Here is a 27,892-nt window from a genome sequence, read left to right as displayed (position 1 = left end):
CTTAGATGTTCCAAATGAGATTGGAAAGTGGTACCCTTAAGTTCTATGTGGGCCACATAAGGGAGGTGTAACAACCCGTATCTAGATTGCTATCGACATTAGAGTAATGGGAGGCTTAAGGTCAGCAGAAGCAGTTACATCTTTTAAATATTCATAATATTATTAATAAATGCAAAACATTATATGCATCTACAGTAATCACTTACTGTTATTGAGATTCCATTTCACATATGTCAAGTTTTGCCAAAAGACTCTTAACATCATCATCATTTCAGTTTTTTTTTTTTTTTTTTTTTTTTATTTTTTTTTTTTTATAATCTTCCATATGGGCCATATGGGCAATCACATTCATAAAAACACATTTATAATAAAGTCTTGGCAAAAGTTTTGTCAAATCTCAATAATCAAAATACAACATGGACATATGTCGTACATGGTGAGGTTAGCCCCTCTTTCTCATTACACATCACACATATAAGCCTTTAAAGGACTTTTATAGCTCAGCTGTATAAAATGATAAGCACAGTTTGTCCATGGTTCCAAAATATACATGTCATCAAAATATAATATCCATACGTTACATATATCTAGCCTAAAATAGTACCTCAATCTTATAGTGGGCTTACTATCTCACTTTACAAGTTCTTCACTAACTTCTTCTCCTGAAGGAGTTAGACGAAAATGAGCAATGAATAATAATACTTAGTAAGTAGAGAAATTACAAGGAAAGTAAAGAACGCATCACAAATATAATAACATGTACGCATCATCCATATGAGATTTCACAACAAAAACAATTCACATATAATAGTTATGTCACCAAAGGTCCCTTTCTGTACATTTCATAATCACATTCCAATATGCTTGGCCCTTTAAAAGAGATCCTTAGCACTTCCTCTTATTACACATATAATGGATACTTCATGACTTACCTGGCGGCTGTTTCTAGAACCCTACTATCCGGATGTCGGATGTCACGATCCGATCTCATGGGCAGGACCGGCACTAGGACCTGAGCCGGCATAAAGCTCCCGAGGATCGTAGTAAGCCTTACTGTTCCCAAACCCATGACCAAGCCCACAATTTAGGCTCAACATGCATATAAAATAATTTAAATTAAACTATTATAATTTTATTTCAGGCCAACTTAACCCAATAATTATCAGAAACTCAAATTAGGAGGAGTCCAGCTCAACCCTATTACATCATTTACAAACTATTTAAAAATCATAAAAAATTTTCATTTATTAATACAAAAACTTAAATTTATACAGTTCCTGACAAGATTAATACTACTGCTAGTACATGCCGAGTGCTAAATTACAAATTTAGAGAATAATAATACAATTAAGTAATTATTGATAACCTGCGAGGAAAGAAGCAGGTTATTCTGAAAAAGGCCTCCTACTGTAGCCTAGAAAAAAAGGGTGAACAGGAGTGAGTGTTCAATTCAGAGAGTAAAATACCAATTTTAAGTATAATTTCTAAGCTATCTAAAGCTAATGCATCGTAAAGAGTAGAATGCAACACCTTCATAGTTTTCATACAAATCACATTATAACAGCAAAAAGATAAATTTAGAGTACTCACGCACCCATATAATATTCAAACAGTACATATACGGGAGTTGATCTCCTGTATAACTCTCTTAATCCAATCTCTGCCAGCTAGTATCTCTCAAGCCGGACTTTCGCTTAATAAACCAAATGCGTGGGCCAGCGAGATCATCTCGAGCTGTGCCTACCTTGACTTATCCATAAAAGGATTGGGTCCCAGCGAGTCAAGCTCCAGCAGCGTCTACCCGTCTTGTCCATAACCAATACCACACACCATATGCACGCCAACACACGCATACTGCTCCAAATTAACATAAAATAACATCCATGGTACTTCATCTATTAAGAATGCAATATAAAATATGCCTAGTGTTTAACTGCATAGATATATATATATTTATAAGTGATGCATGGGCATGCCTGAACATATAATGATATTGAAATTATAATTAAAATTATTATTTTACTCACAGTACACCAGAGACTACTGTAGAGGTTGGGTGAAGAAAGATGGTTGACCTTGATCACCTACATAATTTTATTGTGAATTTATTAGTGCTAATTCAGATAAAAATAAATTTAAAAAAGCAAACACATCCTAATTTATGTCGAAAATTCGACAGAGTTTCCCTTATACTTAAAACCTACCCAACTTGTAAAAAGATTCAAATAACACTTGTAAATCTCAATTTCCACAATTACATCTCATCAACATCATAGGGCCCCTCCTGGGCCCTCCAAATCAGACAATAGTTATAAACTTGCAAAATTATATTTTAGTCCATATAATTGACATTTTGTAAAAATCCACTCAAACAAGCTATAAAAATTCTAAAATTTTGCCCTGCGGTCCTTAATAAAGTTATAAAGCTATCGCAGAAGGAATTGTAATTTTCTAATCACCCATGAATATTTTATTCAAGAATATTATTCAATTCCATAAGTTTCTAATAGCTAACATATTCCTAATTCAACTCAATTCAATATTCACATATTTAAACCTCTATTCTCAAGCTTCAACCAATCATATAAAATTTAAATATCATAATTTCAGATAATCTTATATGCCCGTATGCTAAAAATCTAACTAGAAGCCATCTATATTTTTCAAAAATATTCTACAATCACTAAAAAATTCAATAAATACCATAGAATATCTCTAAATAATTTTACTTTCATCATATATTTTTCTTAAAATTTTTCTCTAATTTTTCCTGTTTAAGAAACACTGCATTTAAGCACTATAGACTGAGAAATAATGAATAATCTTACCTAAAGCTTATCTGTGTCTCAAAAATTTCAAAAATTTATGAGGAAGCCTCAGAAAGTTGAATCATCCCTAATGCTTGCCGGAGCCACCGCCGGAACCATCGCTCACGGTGGCCGGCCATTGGTCGCCGGTGACATCTGTTGGATCTGATCATACCATAATGTTCCTCTCATCTTCCTCAGTCTATAGGTGGTCTTAGATCGTCAATTCAACGATTGGATCTTCCTAGATCTGACTAAAAAGCTCGAAAAATCCAAAACTTCTCTCCTTCATTTCTCACTCATCCGACCATCAAATGTTGCAAAATGGGTATCAAAAGAAAGCTCTCGGAACAAGCTTTCCAACGCCACCTGAATCGCCTCGATCGGACGTCGGATGAAGCCGAAATTGCGCTTGAAAGTTGGCTGTCCTGCTCACGTGTTTTTCTCTCTTCTCCATCACTTACCGCCGCTTCTGGTGCTTCTTTGGCTAGCTGGTGGTGCGTCGGCATCGTGGGGTGGTGGGGGAATCCTCGCAGGCAGTGGTGGTGGGTGGTGGTCACCGGCAGCTGCAAAAGGAAGGGAGAGAAAAGAGAGTGAAGGGAGGGAGAGGAAGAAAGTGGGGGAGAAAGAGAGAGAGAGAATTTTTTTTTTTATTGGCTGCAGTAGCAGCTGACAGTGGGTGTAGCCCATTGTTACACTCCACTGTCAATTTAATTTTTTTTTTTTAAGTTATTACAATCTTCCCCCCTTGTTCAAAAATTCGTCCCTGAATTTTTGAACAAATAATAGGGGATAAAGAAAAAGGGTTATTAGGATAGATGCGAGCATTTACTCCTTCAGCTAAGCAAAGATGGTTAAAACACTTTGTTCTTCAAATTCTTTGTACACTATAGATCACATTCCACTGCTCTCTGGTTCTACTATAGTGTCCTAACTGTCATCATTTCTTCCTAGAGGGGCTCTTACTTCTTAGTTATTCATTGATATATATATATATATTATTATTATTATTATTATTATTATTATTATTATTATTATTATTATTATTATTATTATTATTATTATATATGTTTTTTTTTTTTTTATATTTCAATAATCTCTACTCCCCAAAGATGTGACTTATGTTCCTTATCCTATAGTATCCTATGGAATGCTTTCCTGTAGCAACTATCATAGACATCTTATTTGAAATCTTTACTTGTCCTTTGACTTCAATGGTTAGTACCAGTGTATCTTCTCACTTTCTTGATACTTCAATTTTCCAATTTATTTGTGTTATTACTGAGGTATTTAGACCAATTTCTGTTCATCTTATGTAACTAATCAGGTAGAGTTCCATCCAAGTGTTAAGCGTACTCTACTCCGTTTATCAATATTGGAGAGTAAACTGGGTCTCTTTCCTTATAGTACAAATGTATTTGTATTCCCTGACAACCCAGTTAATACGACTTTATCGTTTCTCACTTCTTCTCTAGAATGGAAATATCTTGACTTCTTCCTAAAGCTTTTTAGTATGTGGCCTACTTTTGATATATTGGCACTTAGATCGAGACTCCACTACTCCTTTAATCTATCATCTCATAATAACTTATTTTAAACATCTCTTAGTGTGTTCCTAGCATATCTATTCCTTCTTATCCTCATCATTATAACTAGCTCTACCGAGCTTTTCTCCTGTCCTTAGGATCTTATCCATTTCCTTTCCTTATTTCTATTATTGTTGACATCCTTCAAATCTACTGTACTTACTGTTTAACCTTTGTCCTCTCTCATCCGTATACCTTTTTCTTTTGAGGATGCCCATCCCATCATCAACTCTAACCCTCTTATTATTTATTTATATATTTACTTTTAATTACTAGTTCCGTTATGTTTAGAATTCTAACCTTACGATTGGCTTCTAGTAGCACATCCTTCACATTGTCTAACACTTGTAATTGACTACAGGAAATTCTCCTTGTATCTTCTTTTCCAACTTGACCATCAGAATATTATTATTTTCTACTACCCTTGTAAAAAATTTCTCTTATTAGATAAGTATTTTTGAATCTATAATTTCCACCTGAACTATCATAGTAGTGAGAAATGGGTGTTGTACCATAATTCTAGACAAGATACTTCATGCTCTTTTATTCCCCATTTGTCCTTTATACTTATTATTATTTGTCTAATGCTCATTATACCTAGTTATATTTTGGAAGATAAAACACTAATAGATAGATTCTTTCAAATATACTCCAATCTTACTAACAATCACTCCTCTAATCCATGTGCTTCTTAATAACTTATAATTACACCTATACTTATCTTGTCCTATTCTGACCTTTACTAGCATTCTGCTACATATTATCATACTATTATTTATTTATTATTATTACTCTTTTTTTTCTTTTTTTTTTTACATAATTACCCTATCAGTCACACTGAAAATATCTTTCCAACTCCAATTATAGACTCTAGGTCTCACCATTCTAAATTTTAACATCAAGCCTCTGTGACATTATCCCTCATTCTTTTCCCTCATCTTGCATATTTAAATCCCTTATGTTGACTTTTATTTAGCTTACTCCTACTGACTTTGCTTCTTTGTTTTATAAGGCAATTCAAGTTACCACAACACACTCTATAGCCACTACCTACTTTGGTTGCACACCTCACCTAACTTCCCTCATATTGTCAACAACCAAAAGGGTTCTTATGTCATCGCCTCCTTATTCTAACTTGGGGACAGAAAGTAGATAAGGTCTAATCCAGATTCTACAACTCTAAGCTCTAGGTTCAAGCTCCTAACACTGCATCAATTATGACCTGCACTGAGTTCTACACTTCTGGATCCTATACCATGATAAACGTTCTCCCTCATGTTATCCCTTTCTAAGCTCTCCATATCTTTTTCCTTCTGTTTACCTTATTTACCTTCTATAGAACCACATTTGCCTCCTCTGTATCTTAACTTTAATCTTCCTAATCTTATGTTGATCTGGGCTTTTCAATTTGTTCTTTAGCTGACTCTTTTTCTCTTACCTAAAATCAAACTTTGACTATTTTATTCTTCTCCTTCTACACCCTTTATATATATATATATATATATATATATATACACACACACACACATTTTATGATTTATCGATGCTAACTTCTGTCCTTTTCTTTTCCTTTATTTGAAGTATACTTTTATCTTGAGCAATAAGAAGCTAGGATGAACTCAGGGAATAGCAGTCATACATTGCCTACTTGATCTCTGGTCCTATCCCTTTGGACTACATACTACCCCCTACTACCTCAAGGAGGGGATCTATAGCAATTCTAATTTCCCATATCCACTTAATTAGCCAAAACTTAAAATACTAGGTATCTAAACCCGTTATTTGATTCAAAGGCTTATGCACATCTTGATCTTATCACTTATGATTCCAATAATGGAACTCGTATCCTTTTCAGAACACTTGAGCTAACAGCTCTCTACCTCACTCTACAGTCCCATTTGGGACACTATTTTGTAGGTCACCATCAATAGTAGTAACATTCTGTCTCTCTTGAAAGGATAAGATCATTCCTTACATAACAATTGACTGCCGCCAAGGTATTGCATCTGCCACTTTGTCTCAACCGTGCCAAGCCACCCGCTCTCTTATCATACTGTAAATTCTTAAAATGTTACTTCACAGGCTATAAACATCATTCATAGCATCTTGTCTCCTTTTAGGAGCAAAGTCATATTCTACACCTTGTTACCATGCAAAGGAGATACTATTCTCACTACAATCTAGGCAAAACATCCATCGTACTGCAAAAACTATCTAAAATCCCATACCGAAGACTAGATGGTCTCATCCTATAGGTGTCACCTTTACTTTGCAACTAAACTGAAACCTCTAGTCTGATGGCAACTCCTGATGTAACTCCAGCTCATGTTAGGTTAACCGAGTCACTGACTCTAGCTACCTTACAACTGTGACCCTTCAATATTCTAGCTCTAGAGTTTTAAATCTCTACCTAGGATTTCCAAACTCTTTTGCAGTAATAGAACCCTGTTCTGGCATAACTGTACCAAAATAGAGACTATCTGCAACACCCTCATTATGGAGCACCACGGGGATGCATGCAGCTTTACACAATAATCTCATGTCGGTACTGTAATCTGCAGCTTACAGAGTAGACATCAAGAACATTGTATAGTTACTACGATACGTCCTGACAGACTAGGTCTCTCAATCTCTTATCACTCTTGAATCTACTGATATCATAAACTTACTCTGACTGGGTCATCCACTGACGACTGCCAGCAGTGGTATCCTCACCCTTATCTAGGGCAACTGTACTTTCAAGACTCACTTTTATGTACTCGTGCCTTGCACCAGATAGGCACACCATTTAAACCCATACTGATAAAAATATAGTATTTCTTGGAGTATGTATTTTCATGGTAGACCTCAACATGTTTGCTAAATCTATTTCACATCACCATGTACTTCACAAAACTGAGATGCTAAACTAAAACACTCTTATACTAACCGAGGAATAACGCAGAATCTAGAAGCAAGGAATTACAAAAGAAGACGAAACAGAATCCTACACTCTGCATGCGACAACTCTAGGTATAAACTTTCCCATGAACCTAAAGCTTAAGTTCTGATACCACTCTGTCACGACCTGATCCCATGGGCCAGACCGGCACTAGGACCTGGGCTGGCATAAAGCCCCCGAGGCCCATAGTAAGCCTTACTATTCCCAAACAAATGACCAAGCCCACAATTTAGGCCCAACATGCATATAAAATAATTTAAATTAAACTATTATAATTTTATTTCGGGCTAACTTAACCCAATAATTATCAGAAACTCAAATTAAGGGGGAGCCCAGCTCATCATTTACAAACTATTTAAAAATCATAAAAAAAATTTTCATTTATTAATACAAAAACTTATATTCATACAGTCCCTAACAAGATTAATGCTAGTGCTAGTACATGCGGAATGCTAAATTACAAATTTAGAGAATAATAATACATATTTAAACTTCTATTCTCAAGCTTCAACTAATCATATAAAATTTAAATATCATAATTCTAGATAATCTTATATGCCCATATGCTAAAAATCTAACTAAAATCCATCTATATTTTTCAAAAATATTCTATAATTACTCAAAAATTCAACAAACACCATAGAATATCTCCAAATAATTTTACTTGCATCATATATTTTCCTTAGAAATTTTTTTCAATTTTTCCTGTTTAAGAAACACTGTATTTAAGCACTATAGATTGAGAAATAATGAAAATAATCTTATCCAAAGCTTATCTATGTCTCAAAAATACCAAAAGTTTTTGAGGAAGCCTCTGAAAGTGGAATCATCCCCAAAGCTTGCTGGAGCTACTGCTGGAACCACCGTACACAGTGGCCGGTCACTGGTCGCTGGCGACATCTGCCAGATCTGATCATACCATAATGTTCCTCTCCTCTTCCTCAGTCCGTAGGTGGTCTCGAATCATCAATCCAACGGTCGGATCGTCTTAGATCTGACAAAAAAACTTGAAAAACCCAAAACTTCTCTCCTCCATATCTCACTCATCTAACCACCAAATGTTGTAAAATGGGTATCAAAAGAAAGCTCTCAAAACAAGCTTTCCAACGCCACCTGAATCGTCTCGATCGGACTTCAGATGAAGCCGGAATCGCGCCTGGAAGTTGGCTGTCCTGTGGGCACGTTTTTCTCTCTCCTCCATCACTTACCGCCGCTTCTGGTGTTCTTCGGCTAGCTGGTGGTGCGCCGGCATCGTGGGGTGGTGGGGGAATCCTCGCTGGCAGTGGTGGTAGGTGGTGGTCGCCTGCAGCTGCAAAAGGAAGGGAGAGAAAAGAGAGTGATGGGAGGGAGAGGAAGAAAGTGGGGGAGAAAGAGAGAGAGAGAGAATTTTTTTTTTTTATTGGCTGCAGTAGCAGCTAACAGTGGGTGTAGCCCACTGCTACATGCCAGTCCCTTTTTTTTTTTTTTGGTTATTACATCGGAGGCAGAATTGCTTTACCTAACATCCGTTTTAACATTTTATAGTAAGGAGCTCTTTCATTTATTTCATTCATAATATCATTGACATATCAATTCCTTTAATCTTAGCTATCATCCATGATTGGGAACCAATGGGTCATTCATTAACTACCAATACATATCAGTAATTATGCACAACTTCATGATACAAAGTATGTATATAGTTTATATGATTGTCCTAACATGCAATTATCTAGTAAAATAATTAGTGATGCATGGATGCACGTATATTTCAAAAGGAGTTTCTTTAAAGAAAACTTTTAGTAGTTTCTAATCACCTTGCAATACTTACTCTCAATTCCATATACTTATATTCCCCTTATAATACTATCTCTATGGGTCACTCTCTTGATGCCTTACCTCTATGTCAATAAAATATGATAAGGCTTCCATTAATATACAATAATAAAATAAAAAGAATATGAAAAACATAAATTTTCTAAGTTGTAGGAAGTTTAGCCACCAAACACATATTGTCACACTCTACTCCTCCGTAAGATGTAACATGATCTCGTAGTACACCTAATGAATTACCATACTTCGCCAATCGATAACACATTAGATATACTACAAGGGATTTTAAAACAATTTTCATGAAATTTAAATCATCACTTAAAATCTGGTGTTATAAAAATTTTTCAAAATTTCAGCAAAGTGCCGGCTGTATTTTGAGAAAACAGTTCTTCAAACCTGAAAATGAAAACATTCCCAACATGTTTTCTCAAATACAACTCCAATAACTTCATTTCAACTCACAATTCAAATCTCAATAATCAAATCAATTCACTTTCAAACCAATCTCATCATAAAGAACATTTCATTGATTACAAGACTCAACATTAACATTACAAGACTATTCATGTAAATGAAATCTCAAATTTTCATTTACAATAATTTACATTTAATTACATACCAAAATATTTTACAAGAGTTTTTAAACAACTGCTCAAATAATTTACATACATATTATTACATGCATACATCAAAACCTGTGTACATGGGTATACCTGGAGCTGATCTGAATATCTTTTCAAAGAAGCTTACTCAATTGCTCTATGCTCTTTTCACCTGCGACAGCATATAAAGCTATCGCTGAGTGGTGAACTCAGTGGTGCACAACTATAATTTAAAACATAGTACAATATACATTGACAAAATTTACAGCAAAAAATTTAGAAATCTAAATACTCATCAAATTCCAAAACTCAAAATATTCATTGCCAATAATATAAATCATTTGTATGAAATGACTTTGAACACGAAGTTCAATTTATCAAATCACAACCAAACGTTTAAGGTAATTCCAACAAAATCAATTATACATAAATCATAATTGAAATCACAATTCTTTACTATTCAAAATCATTCTTTATCTCAAAAGCCATTCTTTATCTCACTAACTATGCAAGACTAATTTGAAAGGGCCATCTTCGGAGTGATTCTAACTCCCTATGGTCGGGGAGGTCAAATCGGATTCTAACTCCCTTTGGTCGGGGAGGTTGAATCATCGTGCACAGTACACACCACAATAATGAATCTTCCGAAAGGGCCATAACATAAAAAACTTAGATCTAACCTCTAATAAGAGGAGAATCTAAGCCGTGCACGTACCATGGTAATCAAAACACAACTAACTCCATTGTCTTCTCAACAAATGAGAGAGACGGGTAATAACCTAGTCAAGCATCTATAGTGAGATATAAAACAATATTACAATCCTTTTAGTGAGCATAAATCACAATACAATTTGATTCAAAGTCAATTCCAATATCCAATAATTTTTATGCTCATCACAATTCAAATCATAAATTTGTATTTTTCCATGCAAATTGCCCATCACAATTCAAAACATGTTCTATCACAATTTTCCAAAACATAATTTATTCAATTCACAACAATGCTTAATACTTGTGGAAATACCATTTCACAAAGCTAAATTCATATATACTATAACAATTTCAATAATCATTGAATTAAATCCAATACTTGATAAACATAGTTCATAAGGAAAATAACGTCATTTAATCATATGAAATTTTTAGAGTAAAATCAATTAAAAACTAGTTGTGCACAAACCTGATTTGAGTCGCTCCTAGGCCTTGACTCAATGTTCCTTATGCTTTTCAATATCCTTTTCAACTGAAATACACAATTTAAGGTTTTCAGTACTCAATAAATTTATTTCCAACCATAAAATCCAATATCTAAATTTTCTTGGTACTATTCCCTTCAATTCATTTCATTAGTCAACTTATAATGTTGACCCTTGATGCACTATAAGTGAGTCAATTCTAATGTTACCAATATGTCACATTTTATAGCCCCTTGTGTTGATATATATTACCAAATTCATTTTCAAGTGTATTGCATTTTATTGCAATTTACTGGATTTCGGTACACTATTTTGATACCAAATTCATTTTCAAGTGTATTGCATTTTATTACAATTTACCAGATTTCGGTACACTATTTTGACCTAGCCAGATGACCTAGTTCCCTCGGTTTTTGGGTTTCGGTCCAATCTACAAACTTGTAGGTCTATGTCTTATTGCACGTGAGGAAAAATTTCAGGTCATTCTGAGTTATGTAAACCAAGATATGGTCAATTTACCAATGCTGGACAGAATGCACTAAAATGGTAGGCTTAGGTCATTTTTAGGTCACTTTTGGTTCGGCCAGTTTTGGTACCTGAATTTGTGGAAGCTATTTGGCTTGGTTCTGGCCATTTCTTGGCTTTGGTGTCTTCATAATAATTGTAGATCTATGTCTAAACTATTCATGGTAAAAATTTTAGGTCATTTGGACCTGTTTTGAGTAAGTTATGGTCAAAACACTATCTGCTGCCCAAATGGTCAATTTTCAGGCTTTCAAGTCACTAATCTGGATTTGGTCATTTTTCAAGTCACCTTCTAGGCAGAATTTTGGTGAGCTTCCTTTATGAAATTTGGCACATTTTATGCCTAGTTTCACCTCCAATTGGTCTTATACCAATTGAAGTCACACACTTAAGGTTCTAAGCTAAAATGTACACTGCCCTATTACACATTGTTTATCCTTACCAATTACACATCCAACACTTACCAAATTAATTCTTCCATGCCAATTCTGGTTTGTACCATAACATTAACACACTTTACTTCACATTTTTGGTCATTTTGGCAGCTTGTAACCACTCTCAACAAACACATTATAACTCAGAATTTTTCCAAGTCCAATTACAATAATTAACCATATGACATACCTCATTTACATGTCCCAATTCACACCATTATACATATATCCATGCTGCCATCAATAACAACATCTTAGACAACCATAAACAAGTAAAAACAAGCTACATATACAGAATTTCCATGGCTGCCAAAATGTACATCTCCATTAAAACATCAAACTTAAAAAATTCTTCCATAAATCAACTACCTACAACCTTGGTTACACTTTTAATGAAACAAGAATTGAAAACACTCACTCACCACTTTTGAAGTTCTTCAAAACCTCACCAAAACTTAACTTTCTTGCTCCTAGTATGCTGCCCAAGGTATGGAGGTCAAGTTTAATGAAGGGAGCTTAAGGTTTTTATGGCTAAATCATGGTGCATGGAGGTGTTTTCACTTTGGCCATGGAAACTTTCATGGGAGAGCTTCGGCTGGTGCAAATTCTGGAGGTTGAAGATGACTTATGCTGTCCCATTTGTGATATTTTAATGTCCACTAACTTCACTTAGTGGAGCACTAAGTGTGGTTAAGATTAATTAATCTAAAGTTTCACAATTTCTACTTTTTACCTCATTTCTTTTTCTATTTAAATTATGTACCACCATTTTATTTTTTCATAACATTTTCTAAGTGTAATATCATTTATTTTTAATGGACATTTAGGTCAAAAGGCAACTCGGGATATCAAATGACCACAATGCCCCTATTCGGGTTGCATTCCTAATTTTTTGATAACACCGAGTTTTGTCGTTTTCTCGATTTCTCGTTTTTCTTTATACTAATTAATTAATTTTTCTTGGATATTTCTAATGAGATTTATACTTCAATAAGTCTTTAATTATGTCTCAAAATTAAATTCCGAGAGTTCCCTACAGTCCAGGGGTCGACTATTGCCTGCACCGTAACTTCCCCGTGCGGTAACCCATCACTGCGGTGCTGGCTCGTTTAACTTAGATTCATTTCATTGCTATTATTTTTCCTTTGTTTTTCTTATACTTTCCTCTATTGTATTTCACTACCTTATATCTCCACAATAATATTTAAATATAATTCCAAGCATCCTAGCTGTCTGGACAGACACTGTCACCGGAACAGTAGAACGCACTACCGAACATAGGGGTGTTACACATATTCGGTGACTGAAGTTCCCATGCATTGTATATGTTCCTCTACGCATGACTATTCATACAAACTTCAATCTCCAAAGCTGGGTTTCATAGTCAGTGTTTCTAACTTAGGTTTTATGCCATTTTACAAACTCAACACCCAAATCAAGTTCCATTCACTTTCTTTAACTAATACATACTTCTATGTTCATAAAATAACTTAATTAAACTTTATTAATCTTAGATTTAGGGTTTTCCTAACAATTTACTTTAAACCCTAACTTTTATCACTTTTTAACTAAAACTCTTTTATATCCCTCTACACTTACATAATACATTTAAGAAAGTAGAAAAGAGTATAGAGATCATAACCACTTACTTAAACTCTTAAGGTTAGCTTGGAACAATAATCTCCCTCTAGCTCTTCCTTGAACTCAAATTGGAGAATGGAGAGAGAGGAATGTTTCTTGCACTTAATAAGGCTTAAAGAAGCCTTTGGGAGAGAATGGGAGAGAAAAAAGAGAGGAGGAGGTTGTTTTAGGATAGAATGGTCGAGTATTAGGGGGCTGGTAAGGGAAAATAAGACAAGTTGGGGTTCCCCTCCTCCCCTTCTCTTTTCTTTTATATAAAAAGGAATTTTGGTGGTCAATGTCTTAGCAACTTCTCCCTTAACCTTCTCCTTTTCACTTTTGTTATTAGTCTTGCTTCTCTCACTTCTTTTGACACATATCCTAACTCCAATCATGTGCTTTGATCACCTCGAGTGGAGAATATTACAATCTCCCCCTTTTTTAGTACATTCATCTCTGAATGTTAAACAAAACTTAAAATAACATAATGAACCTAGAGTAACAGAGGGTATTGCTACATCATGGAGTATCTGGTCTCCCATGTGCATTTTTTAATATTATGATGATTCTAAAGCACCTTAACCATAACGATCTCCTTGTTCCTCAGTTTCCTTATACGTGTATCTAGGATATAGAGGGGTTGCTTCTTATAAGTGAGGTCATCTGCTATTTGCACTACTTGCTTCGCCAAGATCTTATTCTGATCAGACATGAACTTCCTTAGCATGGACATATGAAACATTGAGTGGATCTTATCCATCTCTGTAAGCAATTTTAGTTTGTAAGACACGTTGCCGAATTTCTTTAATATTCTATATGCTCCAATGAACCTTGGACCTGGTTTCCTTTTATTACCAAAGTGAATCACACTTTTTATTAGAGATAACTTAAGTAACACTTTATACCTTTCCTGGAAATTCATCTCTCTTCTTCTTTGATTAGAGTAACTCTTTTAACGACTTGTAGTTATTTTGATTATGGCATTTATGAGAGTCATAACTGTATTAGTTTATCTCACCAAGTTTGTTCCAGCCAGAGATTTTTTGCTTGTTTCTTCCCAACATATAGAGGATTTGCATTTCCAACCATACAAGGCTTTAAAAGGTGCCATGCCTATGCTAGAGTGATAGTTGGTGTTATAGATGAACTTTACCAATGGTAGATAGCTTTTCCATGATCCACTGAATTTGAGTACACACATTCTTAATATATCTTTCAAAGTATGTATGGTACGTTCAGTTTGTCCATCTATCTAGCAGTGAAAAGTTGTACTAACTCTAGCCAAGTGCCCTTACATTTTGCAAACTCCATCAAAACTAAGAGATGAACTGAGGTCTTAATCTGATACAATTAACCTTAGAGCTCCATGTAGCCTTACTATCTCGTATACATACACCTGAACTAGTTTATCTACTGAGTAGTTTGTTCTTACTAGAATGAAGTGAGCTAACTTGGTTAGATGGCCTATAATTACCCATATAGAGTAATGTCTGTTGGCGGCCACTAGAAGTGCAACTACAAAATCCATAACAATATTATCCAACTTCCATTCAGGAATGGGTAAAGGGTTAAACATTTCAGCTGGTTTTTGATGCTTTAACTTCACCCATTAACATGTTTTACATTGAGATACAAACCATGTAATGTCTACCTTCATTCCATCCCACTAGTAATTCTTCTTTAGATCCTGATACATCTTTGTAGCTCCTGGGTGTACATTATAAGGAGTACCATGAGCTTCTTTCAAAATTGCCTTCTTTAAGTCAACTACTTTTGAAACACACATTCTCTCTTTGAATATGAGGATTTCTCGGCTGTCAAACTTAAAGTTTGTAGCTTGACCCCAATGTACTATTGATGCTACCTTCAACAGTTTCTGATTTTTGTGATATTTTTTGCTATTTAATCCACCAGCACTAGGGTAACCTTCATTATGCTAGTATGGCTTCAACTATATGGAACTCCATTCCTTCTTTCATTTTCCTTCACCACAAGTCATTTCATTACTGTTACGTATGATAGGCACCTATATGACTTGCAACTAAGTGCATTGACCACTATATTGGCCTTTCTAAGGTGGTATTGAATGGTGCAGTCATAATTATTTAACAATTCTACCCATCTTCTTTGTCTCAAGTGTAGCTCTCTTTGAGTAAGGATGTATTACATGCTTTTATGGTAAATGGAAATTTCATACTAAACTCAATACAGATAAGGCCTCCATATTTTGAGAATAAAGATCACTATAACCATTTCTAGATCATAGGTAGGGTAATTAATCTCATGCTCCGTTAATTGTCAAGAAGCATAGGCTATCACTACTTTTTTGCATTAAAAATAACCCAAACCAACCCTAGAAGCATTATAGAAGATAGTAAATTTCTCTTGATCCATTGGTAGTGCTAGAAATGGGGCTATAATCAAGCATTCCTTTAACTTATGGAAGCTTTACTCACACTGATCAATCCATTCAAACTTTCTATTATTTTATGTCAACTTCAACAAAGGAGCATCTTTATTGGAGAAATTCTAGACAAACCTTCTATAATAACCTATCATTCTTAAGAAGCTCTTGACCTCTATAATAGTAGTAGGCCTAGGCCAATTAACAACTGCCTTTACTTTCTTAGGGTCTATTTTTAGGCCACTTTCAGTCACCACATGACCTAAAAAAGCTATGCTCCGTAGCCAGAATTCACATTTAGAGAACTTGGTAAAGAGTTTGTGTTTCCTTAGGGTCTGTAAAACTATTCTCAAATGCTAGACATGCTTCCCTTTGACTCCTCGACTAGATTAAGATATCATCAATGAAAATAATGACAAAACAGTATAAGAAAGGCTTGAAGATCCGATTCATTAGATCTATAAAAACAGTAAGGGCATTTGTTAGTCCAAATTGTTAGTAGTATGCTTTAGAGCATATCATTTAATATGTATCTTTTACATGTTTTTATTAATAAAAGGCATTTTCACTTTTCTGTTTACATAATATATTTATGTGTAATAGAAAAGGTCTATTGATATTTTGTTAGAAATTCTATTCTTAAGTTGTTAAGAATATGAGTGATAGTATTTCTAGCACAAAATATCATAAATAGGTTCACAATCGAGGATACTTCACAATAAGGACATGACTTATCGAGAAAGATTGTAATCATGTTTGTTCCCAAGTTATTTATATGAGATGTAAATAAGATGGAATGATGAGTCTCATGCCATATAACAAACATGATAGGCACTTATACATGATAAGTAGGCCGAACCAGTGACACTTATGACAAGCACATGGAGTTTACTCTTGTCAATGCATTGTCATAAATTATATCAGTGTATATAATCTTTAGACCTGATATAGCACAGTTATCTTGTATATAGGTGGTTTGAGTTTGATACTGCTTTCATACTTGTACTGTGTATGGGTATATGGGCATGTGTTGGCTCCTACTAGTTATATATGGAGGTAGGTGTTAATAAAGATGGAATCTGTTCCTCTAAGTAAATAGGGATAAAATCCTATGTTCATTTAATTGTTCTTGATGTTTCAAGTTCTTGACCAGGATAGATAGATTTAATCAGAAAAAAGTTTCTGATGAGAAAAATATTTTTAATCAAGAACTGGAATTAAAAAGAACATAATATTCGTAGCAAATGGGGTTTGACATAAACCATGACTCCAGCTCGAATTGAGATTTTATAACAGAGAGATTCTAGTGCATGGTAACATATGATTATAGGTTCATTTAAGGTAAATCTTATTACTCATTGGGTGGCCATGGCATGCTATGCTAGGTGTTAACCATAGTCTATGAGGTGCAAAAAATGATTTAGAGAAATCATTTATGATAAGAAAGAGTTCTGATGATATTAAAAGTTGATATCATATCTCATTGCCAATTAGTGATGAGCCTAGTAAGTCACACACATACACAAGTAATCACCAAATTAAATATGATTTAATTAATTAATTAAAGAGTTTAATTGATTAATTAAATAGGTTTAGTTTGCAATTAGATTGCAAAGTCCGTAGCATGGCTTGAAACCAAATCTAGGTTATTGGATGTATAGTATAAGTTAAATTTATATTTAAAGTGTTTAAATATGAATTTAATTATGAGAAATTAATTAATAGAGATTAATTAATTAATTTTTATTTGATATAAATTGATTAGAAGAAAAGAAACAATTATTTTGGGTTAAGAACTCAAAATTAAGACACAGAGGTATTTTGGTCATTTCACAGGGTGACATGTGGCACTATGAGATGGTGACACATGGCACTACACATAAGCTTGCCAAATGTCTTTTAATCATGTAAGATGATCAAAGTCAAGATTAAATATAGGTTTGACACTTGGCACAATGTGATTGTGTCAATTAAACCTAGAACCAATCAGAAGGTCATATGTGGCAAGAGTTTTAAGTGGTGACCTAGTTATATAAGTGTAAGGATGAAAGAACAAATAACACAAGCTGCTGGTTTTCTTTTTGTGCCGCCACATTGGAGACCTCTCCCTTCTCTTCTTCTTCATCTCTCATCAATTCAAAGAGATTTGCCAACAATCTCTTGAATTAAGAATACTAGAAATCGTTTCTAGTGTCGTGTATACATCTGTAATCTCTTGAAAAGGCAAAACTTGAATTTCTAATTGATTGGAAAGGCTTGAGAAGCTGTTCAAGGGCTGCCATTGGTGATCTTGGTGTGGACAAGCTAGAGGGACAACATCTGGTGTCATAGGCGCATCCCAAAGGTGCCAAACACACTGCAGTGATCAAAAAGGTTAGTGCACTTGTTCTTGATCTAATCTAGGATTATAATGAATTAATCTATTAATTCTAAAATCTTAAATGCCAAATGTAGATCCAAAAATATATTAAAAGAGTTTTAATATGCTGTTTATCATTGAAATCAAATAGATAAAAATGAATCTTGCATGATGCATGTGACCCTAGATGAAAAATTTTTGAATTCAATAATATAAACTTATGTTTTTCATGCTTCCGCTCCTTACAAATAGCATCACACAAAATTCAAAATGCCCATATCTCATGTGGAAGGCCGTCTTGGATATGTCTTCTTCTTTGATTCTCAACTGATGATAACCAAATCAAAGGTTGATCTTAGAGAAGTACTTAGCTTCCTAAAACCTAAATTGCCCTGACTGTCTCCCCATTATTTGTTTCTTACCCTCCCATATCTCTCTCTCCATATTTTTTCCCCTCTAAATTCACACCCTTCTCTCCCTCATTCTTTCTCTTTTTTTTTTTTCTTTTTTATCTTGTGATAGAAATTGTTATAAGTTATAAGCGTAAAAAAATTAATCAAATCTTCTAAAATTTTCAAGTAATCAAGGCGATAATTTAGGAAAAATTATTTTTCAATAGATAAAACATAAAAATGATGCCAAGGAAAATTGAATGAAAATACTTGAATAATTAAAAAAATGTAAAATTAAATTTAGCCTTCATGCAATAAAATTTTCATCTTCATCTAGAAAATATACTTTTCAAAATATTGTGTTTTCAAAATACATGGTTAACTAATTAGTTTCACTATAATAGAGAACTAAATAGCAATATTTTCAAAATATAGAGACTAACTAATTAGATTCATTAAAACAAAGATATTAAATAGTAGTTTAATAGGCATTTATGAAATCAAATAGTTTAAAGGAAGCAAAATACAGAAATCAAAATAGTGTATTTTTCAAAATGCAAGAACTAAATAATTACTTTCATTAAAATACAAGGACAAAATAATAATTTTCTCTTAATTTTAAAGTTTGAGCTCAATTAATTAATTTTTTTTGGTTGATAGATAGAACGCACACGGATCAGTGACATGAATAAACCACTGTTAACACCATGACAATTTTAACAGAGTCTTTATTTCTATATAATCCACACACACACACACACACACACTCCCATCCGATATAAGATTCTGAAGAACTAGCCACTTGAGCGAGTAAATTGGACGTATCTAAGAGCTGGCCATTCGGGATCTCATATCAATTAATTAATTGAGTCTAGGTTTAAAATTAATTACCATGTGTAGCTTGGCCCATGACCCGAATCCAAGACCAAAGTTCATAACTCATTTAACCATAAAAGCTCAAGATTCATGGTCATTTTGACTTGAGTGGCAGCAAAGTAAAAGTTCTTGGAAAAAAATAAAAGTAAAAGTTAAGACACTTGAGCTGAAGGAAATTTTAAATCTTTCAAGAATCAGTTAGTTGTGTTACCGTTATCTTACAAGAGTTAAAAAGCGTGAGTCAGTTGTATATAAAATTGAAAGCGCAGTAGTGAGCATTGCATAAAATGTGGTAGTTCAAAAGCAGTTAAAGCAACCAAAGAATGTGAAACTTCAAACTGTGAGCACCAAGCTGAGCAGTTATAAACAAGGTTTTGAACCGGTGAACACAAAGAATTAAGAGTTTAAAGTAGAATCAATCAGACTAAAACGGGATCGAATCAATATATTATTAAATAAATATTATAAAATTAATAATAATAATTTATTATAATTAATACTTTTATATATTTTATAAATAATTATTAAAATAAATTTAGTTAAATTTTAATATCTAAATATTTTTAGAAAATAATTTAAAATTCTAATTAAAATTTTAAATAATAATATCTAATTATTTGTAATAAAAAAATACTTAAAATTGAAATTTTATTGAACAATAAATTTATTAATACTAGTGAAATATATAAGATTATATAATATAATAACTAAAAAAAATTATATATATTTGTTATTGTATAGAATATGACAAAACAAAGAAAATTTTCTTACAATAGTTATGGGATTATTAATTGTTTATTTATTATTTTTTTAAAATCAAGTTATTGATTGTCTACATTAATATAATAAAAGAAATAATTTAATATAATTTTTTTTATAGTTGATGTACTATGTATATATATTGTTGGGAGGAATATAAACCAGCTGTAGTAGTTCACGTGGTAAGGCCCCCATAAAGAAGTCTCATGGCTCTCTCAAAGTTTATTTTTTTTACTTGAGTGACGCAGAAGACCGTTAAAAAACCGGTCAAGTTCAGTATCCAATTCACATGTTTCTCTCAAATGCACATTAATTTTCAATATGTAAGGATGTGTTTGGTTAGAGGTTAAAAAATTAAGGAGTAAATGTTATTATTATAAGTTTTAGTCTTTAAAAGGTTAATTATTAACTCAGGTCCCCTAAGGTTAATATTTAACCTCAAGAAGGCATAAATAATAATGAGGTAAAAAATTACTTAATCTCTTTAGATATCCAAACAACATTAATAAGGGGTTAAAAGTTATAAGGTAATAATTACTTTTTGTTAAACTTACACTAGACACCTCCTAAGGTTATTAAGAAACTGAGATATTGTATAAGCACGAGTAAAGAAACTCTAAGAAAATTGAATATTTTATTTCTTTTTATATAGTCATTGAGTTAGAAGTATGAAAGGCACATTCACATTATTCAATTAGGATCAAAAGTCCATTTAGTGGACAAACAATTAGTAATTTACAATAATATCAGCATGGCTTATTTATTTAGGATGTTTTCCAACTTTAACTTTGATAAGGCACTGTCTTTAATTTGAATTAGTATTCTTCCACGTGAGATAATTAAGGGACTGAGACATTGTAGAAGCACGAGTAAAGAAACTCTAAGGAAACTGGGTCTTTTATATCTCGTATATAGTCATTCAATTAGAAATTAGAAAGACACATTTACATCATTCAATTAGGATCAAAAGTCCATTTAGAAGACAAACAGTTAGTAATTTATAACAACCAACATGGCTTGTTTATTAAGGATGTTTTCCAACTTTAACTTTATTGAAGCACCGTCTCTAATTTGAATTAGTATTCTTCCCTATGATATAATTAAGAGATTGAGACATTGTAAAAGCACGAGTAAAGAAACTCTAGGGAAATTTGAGGTTTTTATTTCTCGTTATATAGTCATTCAGTTAGAAGTTAGAAAGGCACATTCACATCATTCAATTAGTAATTTACAATAATCAACAAGGCTTATTTATTAAGGATGTTTTCCAACTTCAACTTTGTTGAAGCGCCATCTTTAATTTGAATCAGTATTTTTCCTTATGAGATAATTAAGAAACTAAGATATTGTAGAGACACGAGTAAAGAAACTCTAGGAAAATTGGGTCTTTTATTTCTCATTATTTAGTCATTCAGTTAGAAGTTAGAAAGGCACATTCACATCATTCAATTAGGATCAAAAGTCCATTTAGCGGATAAACAATTAGTAATTTACAACAATAAGCTAGGCTTATTTATTAAGGATCTTTTCCAACTTTAACTTTATTGAAGCACCGTCTCTAATTTGAATCAGTATTCTTCCCTATGACATAATTAAGAGACTGAGATATTGTAAAAGCAGGAGTAAAGAAACTCCAGGGAAATTTGAGTTTTTTTATTTCTCGTTATATAATCATTCAGTTAGAAGTTAGAAAGGCACATTCACATCATTTAATTAGTAATTTACAATAATTAGCAAGGCTTATTTATTAAGGATGTTTTCCAACTTAGCACCATCTTTAATTTGAATCAGTATTCTTTCTTATGAGATAATTAAGAAACTAAGATATTGTAGAGACACGAGTAAAGAAACTCTAGGAAAATTGGGTCTTTTATTTCTCATTATATAATCATTCAGTTAGAAGTTAGAAAGGCACATTCACATCATTCAATTAGGATCAAAAGTTCATTTAGCAGATAAACAATTAGTAATTTACAACAATCAACTAGGCTTACTTATTAAGGATGTTTCCAACTTCAACTTTGTTGAGGCACCATCTTTAATTTGAATCAGTATTCTTCCCCATGAGATAATTAAAAAACTAAGATATTGTAGAAATACGAGTAAAGAAACTCTAGGAAATTTGGTATTTTATTTCTCATTATATAGTCATTCAGTTAGAAGTTAGAAGGCACATTCACATCATTCAATTAGTAATTTACAATAATCAGTAAGGCTTATTTATTAAGGATGTTTTCCAACTTCAACTTTGTTGAAGCACCATCTTTAATTTGAATCAGTATTCTTCCCTATGAGATAATTAAAAAACTAAGATATTGTCGAAATACGAGTAAAGAAACTCTAGGAAATTTGTTATTTTATTTCTCATTATATAGTCATTCAGTTAGAAGTTAGAAGGCACATTGACATCATTCAATTAGTAATTTACAATAATCAGTAAGGCTTATTTATTAAGGATGTTTTCCAACTTCAACTTTGTTGAAGCATCATCTTTAATTTGAATAAGTATTCTTCTTTATGAGATAATTAAGAAACTAAGATATTGTAGAGACACGAGTAAAGAAACTCTAGGAAAATTGGGTCTTTTATTTCTCATTATACAGTCATTCAATTAGAAGTTAGAAAGGCACATTCACATCATTCAATTAGGATCAAAAGTACATTTAGCGGATAAACAATTAGTAATTTACAACAATCAGTTAGGCTTATTTATTAAGGATGTTTCCAACTTTAACTTTGTTGAAGCACCGTCTTTAATTTGAATCAGTATTCTTCCCTATGAGATAATTAAAAAACTAAGATATTGTAGAAATACGAGTAAAGAAACTCTAGGAAATTTGGTATTTTATTTGTCATTGTATAGTCATTCAGTTAGAAGTTAGAAGGCACATTCACATCATTCAATTAGTAATTTACAATAATCAGTAAGGCTTATTTATTAAAGATGTTTTCCAACTTCAACTTTGTTGAAGCACCATCTTTAATTTGAATCAGTATTCTTCCTTATGAGATAATTAAGAAACTAAGATATTGTAGAGACACGAGTAAAGAAAAAATTGGGTCTTTTATTTCTCATTATATAGTCATTCAATTAGAAGTTAGAAAGGCACATTCACATCATTCAATTAGGATCAAAAGTACATTTAGCGGATAAACAATTAGTAATTTACAACAATCAGTTAGGCTTATATATTAAGGATGTTTCCAACTTCAACTTTGTTGAAGCACCGTCTTTAATTTGAATCAGTATTCTTCCCTATGAGATAATTAAAAAACTAAGATATCATAGAAATACGAGTAAAGAAATTCTAGGAAATTTACTCTAGGAAATTTGGTATTTTATTTCTCGTTGTATAGTCATTCGGTTAGAGTTAGAAAGGCAAATTCATATCATTCAATTAGGATCAAAAATCCATTTAGCAGACAAACAATTAGTAATTTACAGCAATTAAGGTTACTTTTTTAGAAATGATGTTTCCCAGGTTCAACTTTGTTAAAACAATATTTTTAATTTGAATCAGTATTCTTCCTATGAGATAAAGCAAAATCACAACCACGTGAATAACGATTAAGATGATAATTGCTGGGTCGTCCTGTTTCCCGCCATGTTGGGAAAGAGAAAGAGATCAGGATTTGCTTCTCACATAGAAGAAAGAAGGCCGCGTTTCAATCAACAACGACAGCCCGTTTTTGATAAAGCATGGAGTCCCACCATTAATTATTCTTTCAAAGGGCCAACCGCATCTCGTCTTTATTTCTTTCTCTTTGTTTTAAATACCACAAGCTGGTTGAAAGATATAGTTCAAGATTCCACTCTAAAGAACAACATCGCTCAGATATAAGTAGATAGAGCATGAACATCATGGAGAAGTGGAAGATAGCATTTCTTTAATCTGCAGTCTTCCAATAATCTTGTTTTTCAACCACTAAAAATAGATAGATAAAGGGGAAAAAATCCAGTTCTTACTCTTTAACTTCTAGCTAGCTGCTGCAACTTATGATGTCTTCCAGCAATGAAGATGTTGATACGAAACACAGAATTAATGGAGCATTGTACTCCTCTCTAATAGCAGGTGACAAGGAGAAGACACTCGAACTGTGCCGTAAAGTTTCAGATCATGCATTGCATAGAATAACAGTAGATGACGATACTGTTCTCCACATGGCTACCTACGCCAAAGAAGCCACAGATTTGGTGCTCAAATTGCTAGATGAGTTGCCTGAACATCATCTAGATAAGTTGACCCGCCAAAACACTCTTGGAAACACTATCCTTCATGAAGCTGCCACAAACATCAACGCGATCCCTATTGCAAAGAAACTGTTAAAGAAAGCGCCTGGATTGTTAGGTATGCGCAACCGCAATGGAGAGACTGCTCTATTTCGAGCAGCCCGCTATGGCAACACTGCAATGTTAAAGTTTCTTGCTTCTAAAATTACCCAATATGACCAAGTTAGTCAGCAATTCTATCTTCAGAGTAGTGATAAAACCACTGTTCTTCGCACTTCTATTATTTCTCAGCACTTTGGTGAGTTAATATATGTCCGCATTATTCATTTTGTTTTACAAATATTCTGCTGTAGAACATATAAAAAAATGCTCGTTTGAATCAATGTGAAAAACAGAGTTGGCGTGGTATATTGCGGATGAGTACAGACAGTTAATTGATGAAAAAGACCTGGATAGGATGACTGCACTTCAACTTCTTGCATGTGAACCATCAGCTTTTAAAAACGATCATGAAGATGGATTCATCAACTTAGGTAAGGCCGCTAATCACTTCATCTCTGCAACTCGTAATAAATTGACGAACTTATAGATCATTTTTCAGTTTGATTGACTTTGTCTCATTAATTTCTTTTCAAGTGAAATGGTGCTGCAGTCCTGCTTGGCGAAGGAAGATTCGGAGCGATAACCAAAAATACAAATTAGCAGTGGAGCTTGCCAAGTTTTTAGTAAAAAGAGATAAGTTAGGTCAAGCCTAAAATACATAAATATGGTGGTGGTGATGTCTCGTCTGTGGTAAAGGAAGGTGAAGCAGATTGGTCTTCTGCAGGCACTCAAGAGCAAAAGGCCAATATTGGAGAAACTCCTTTGATTTTAGCCACGGAGTCAGGTTGTGTGGAGATTGTGAAAGAAATACTCAGAGCCTACCCTCAGGCAGTTGAGCATGTTGATGATGATGGACGAAACATATTGCATGTAGCAATTAAATATCGACAATTGAAGATTTTTGAGTATGTGAAAGAAATGGAACTGCCCCTGAGTAGGCTTGTCCGAAAGTTTGACAATAATGGGAACACTATACTGCACAATGTCGTAATGAAAAAGAAAGATTTTGTATCTGAGAGGGTGGAAGGCCCTGCGCTGCTACTGCAAGAGGAGTTACTTTGGTTTGAGGTGCAATTTTAGAATTTTGCTGACTTAAATTCTTGCCTAGAGAGGGTAAATGATAAAAAAGACCTGAGGTCCACATTTAAAATTAATGAGACCCACCTGTTTGCGTCTCATTAATTTTTCCAATTTTTCTTGATTAGATTTATTCTACGGTGAACTCATAGTATGGTAGACCCACCTATTAAATACATAATTATGATTATATTTTGAGTGTATAATAAATCAGATTTAGGTAAAAATTTCCCTTTTTTCCACACATACACATAATTATAAATTTGTAAGTATTTTTTTGTGAGCGCAGAGGGTGCAAGAAATAACTCCATCCCATTACATGCATCACCAAAACAATATGAAGCTTGTTGCGGATGAGTATTTCAATGTTGTAAATTCAGAACTTCGAAGTGTAAGCAAAGAGTGGCTAAAGAGCACAACAGAAGGATGCTCCGTTGTGGCAGTTCTGATAGCTACTGTTGCATTTGCTGCAGCCTACACAGTACCAGGCGGTAACCAGAGCAATGGCCTTCCTGTCCTTTTGAATCACCCATTATTTGCGGTTTTTACGGTCACAGACGTACTTTCTTTGAATTTTGCTTTGACAGCAGTCGTAACCTTTCTCTCAATCCTTTCATCACCATTTAGATTCAAAGACTTCAAGCGGTCCCTTCCTAATACATTGATGCTAGGCTTCACATTTTTGTTCCTTTCTGTGGCCATGATGATGATGTCGTTTGCAGCAACAATCTTCTTTATGATTCACAGCAAGGAAAATTGGACTAAAATCTGTTTATATGCTCTTTCTTTTATGCCAGTGGGCATATTTGTTGGGTCTTATTTTAACCTTTATTCATCATTGTCAGAAACTTATAAATACTTGCTTATAAAGGCAAGGCAAGCAACTGCTTCGAGTACATGGATGCTACCCCATCACAAGAACCGCAACTCCTCAGCATCATCTACTTCCATTTTATTGGTTTGAAAGTTCATTGTTGTGTGACCTGTGTGGATTACTATACAACAAATCTGTTGAATGATTCAAGCTTGTCCCTCTACATCTTAGTAGCATGATTTGAGTTTGTTCTGTTGTTTGGTGATTTACTTGATTTTGGATATTTGTTTTAGTGGTCAAAGTTGTTAAGATAGGATTTTATTTTATGCGTATGTGTCTTTCAAGTTCCAAGAGTCTATCTAAGAACTAGGCATTGATGTTTCATGTCACTAAAAATATAAATTCTTCTTCAGTTCAAACATTTGAGTGTGATTCAATTACTGTGAGTTAATTTGCATTGGAATTTTGTTCTTGTTTTTATAAGTTGTATAATGGAAAGGCTAATGGAAAGGCTTTCTTTTTGTATTTCATTGATCTAGCATTTATATACAATAAAAACAAGAGTCATATCTTATAATTTTTGGATACAATCTTGCCATGTAAACATTATTACCGTAAGTCAACTGAAATCAAAGACAATACATAAAATGAGGAAAGAAATATGTGCAAAAATTTGGAAAACAAACCATATCAATCAAGGGCTGATATTGGAATTTAATATGGTGCTAATATGTTCCTGCAAGATAGGAGTAGTGTCAACAACCCCTATCTCGGAAAGAGTTTATGGAAAGGAGTTCTTGTAGAGAGTCAGCAAGCTGATTAGCTGAGTGAACATGAACGATGCGAAGTTTGGAATTTTCAACTTGCTTTCGGATGAAATGAAAATTTATAGCAACGTGCTTCATGCGAATTTTAAAAATGTAAATTTTATAAATTTTCATATTATTTTAATATTATTTTATTACTATTATTGTAATTTAATTAAAGACTTCGTTTAAAAATATTTTTATATTAAAATTAATCTCGATTTGATTCTTCGATTGAATTATGTCTATTAAATTAAGATTATTTTAATAGATGTTTATATTTTGATTTAATTGTTGATTATTATTATTATTATTATTATTAGAACATTTTATGTGGGTTATTTTGAGTGTCTTAATTTGTATTCAATTTCGTTTAGAGAAGAGTAGTTATTATTAAAATATTAGAGTGATATTATTATCAATATTATTATTATTATTATTTTATAAAGTTATAATAATGTTTTATTTTCACTAGCATTAACTTTAACTTTTTTTTAAAAAAATTTTAAAAACTATCCTAGGACTCAAGTGACAAATTTTCATTAACTA

At 33.1% G+C, this 27,892-nt stretch overlaps 1 pseudogene; it reads left to right on the top strand.

Annotated features, from left to right (window-relative positions):
• The first annotated feature begins 3,201 nt into the window (after positions 1-3,201).
• LOC110643092 (uncharacterized) lies at positions 3,202-26,847 on the top strand (annotated as a pseudogene).
• The last annotated feature ends 1,045 nt before the right edge of the window (positions 26,848-27,892 follow it).

This window comes from Hevea brasiliensis, chromosome 18 (genome assembly GCF_030052815.1).
Source record: "Hevea brasiliensis isolate MT/VB/25A 57/8 chromosome 18, ASM3005281v1, whole genome shotgun sequence".
NCBI classification, from domain to species: domain Eukaryota; kingdom Viridiplantae; phylum Streptophyta; class Magnoliopsida; order Malpighiales; family Euphorbiaceae; genus Hevea; species Hevea brasiliensis.
This window is presented reverse-complemented; position numbering and strand designations above follow the sequence as displayed.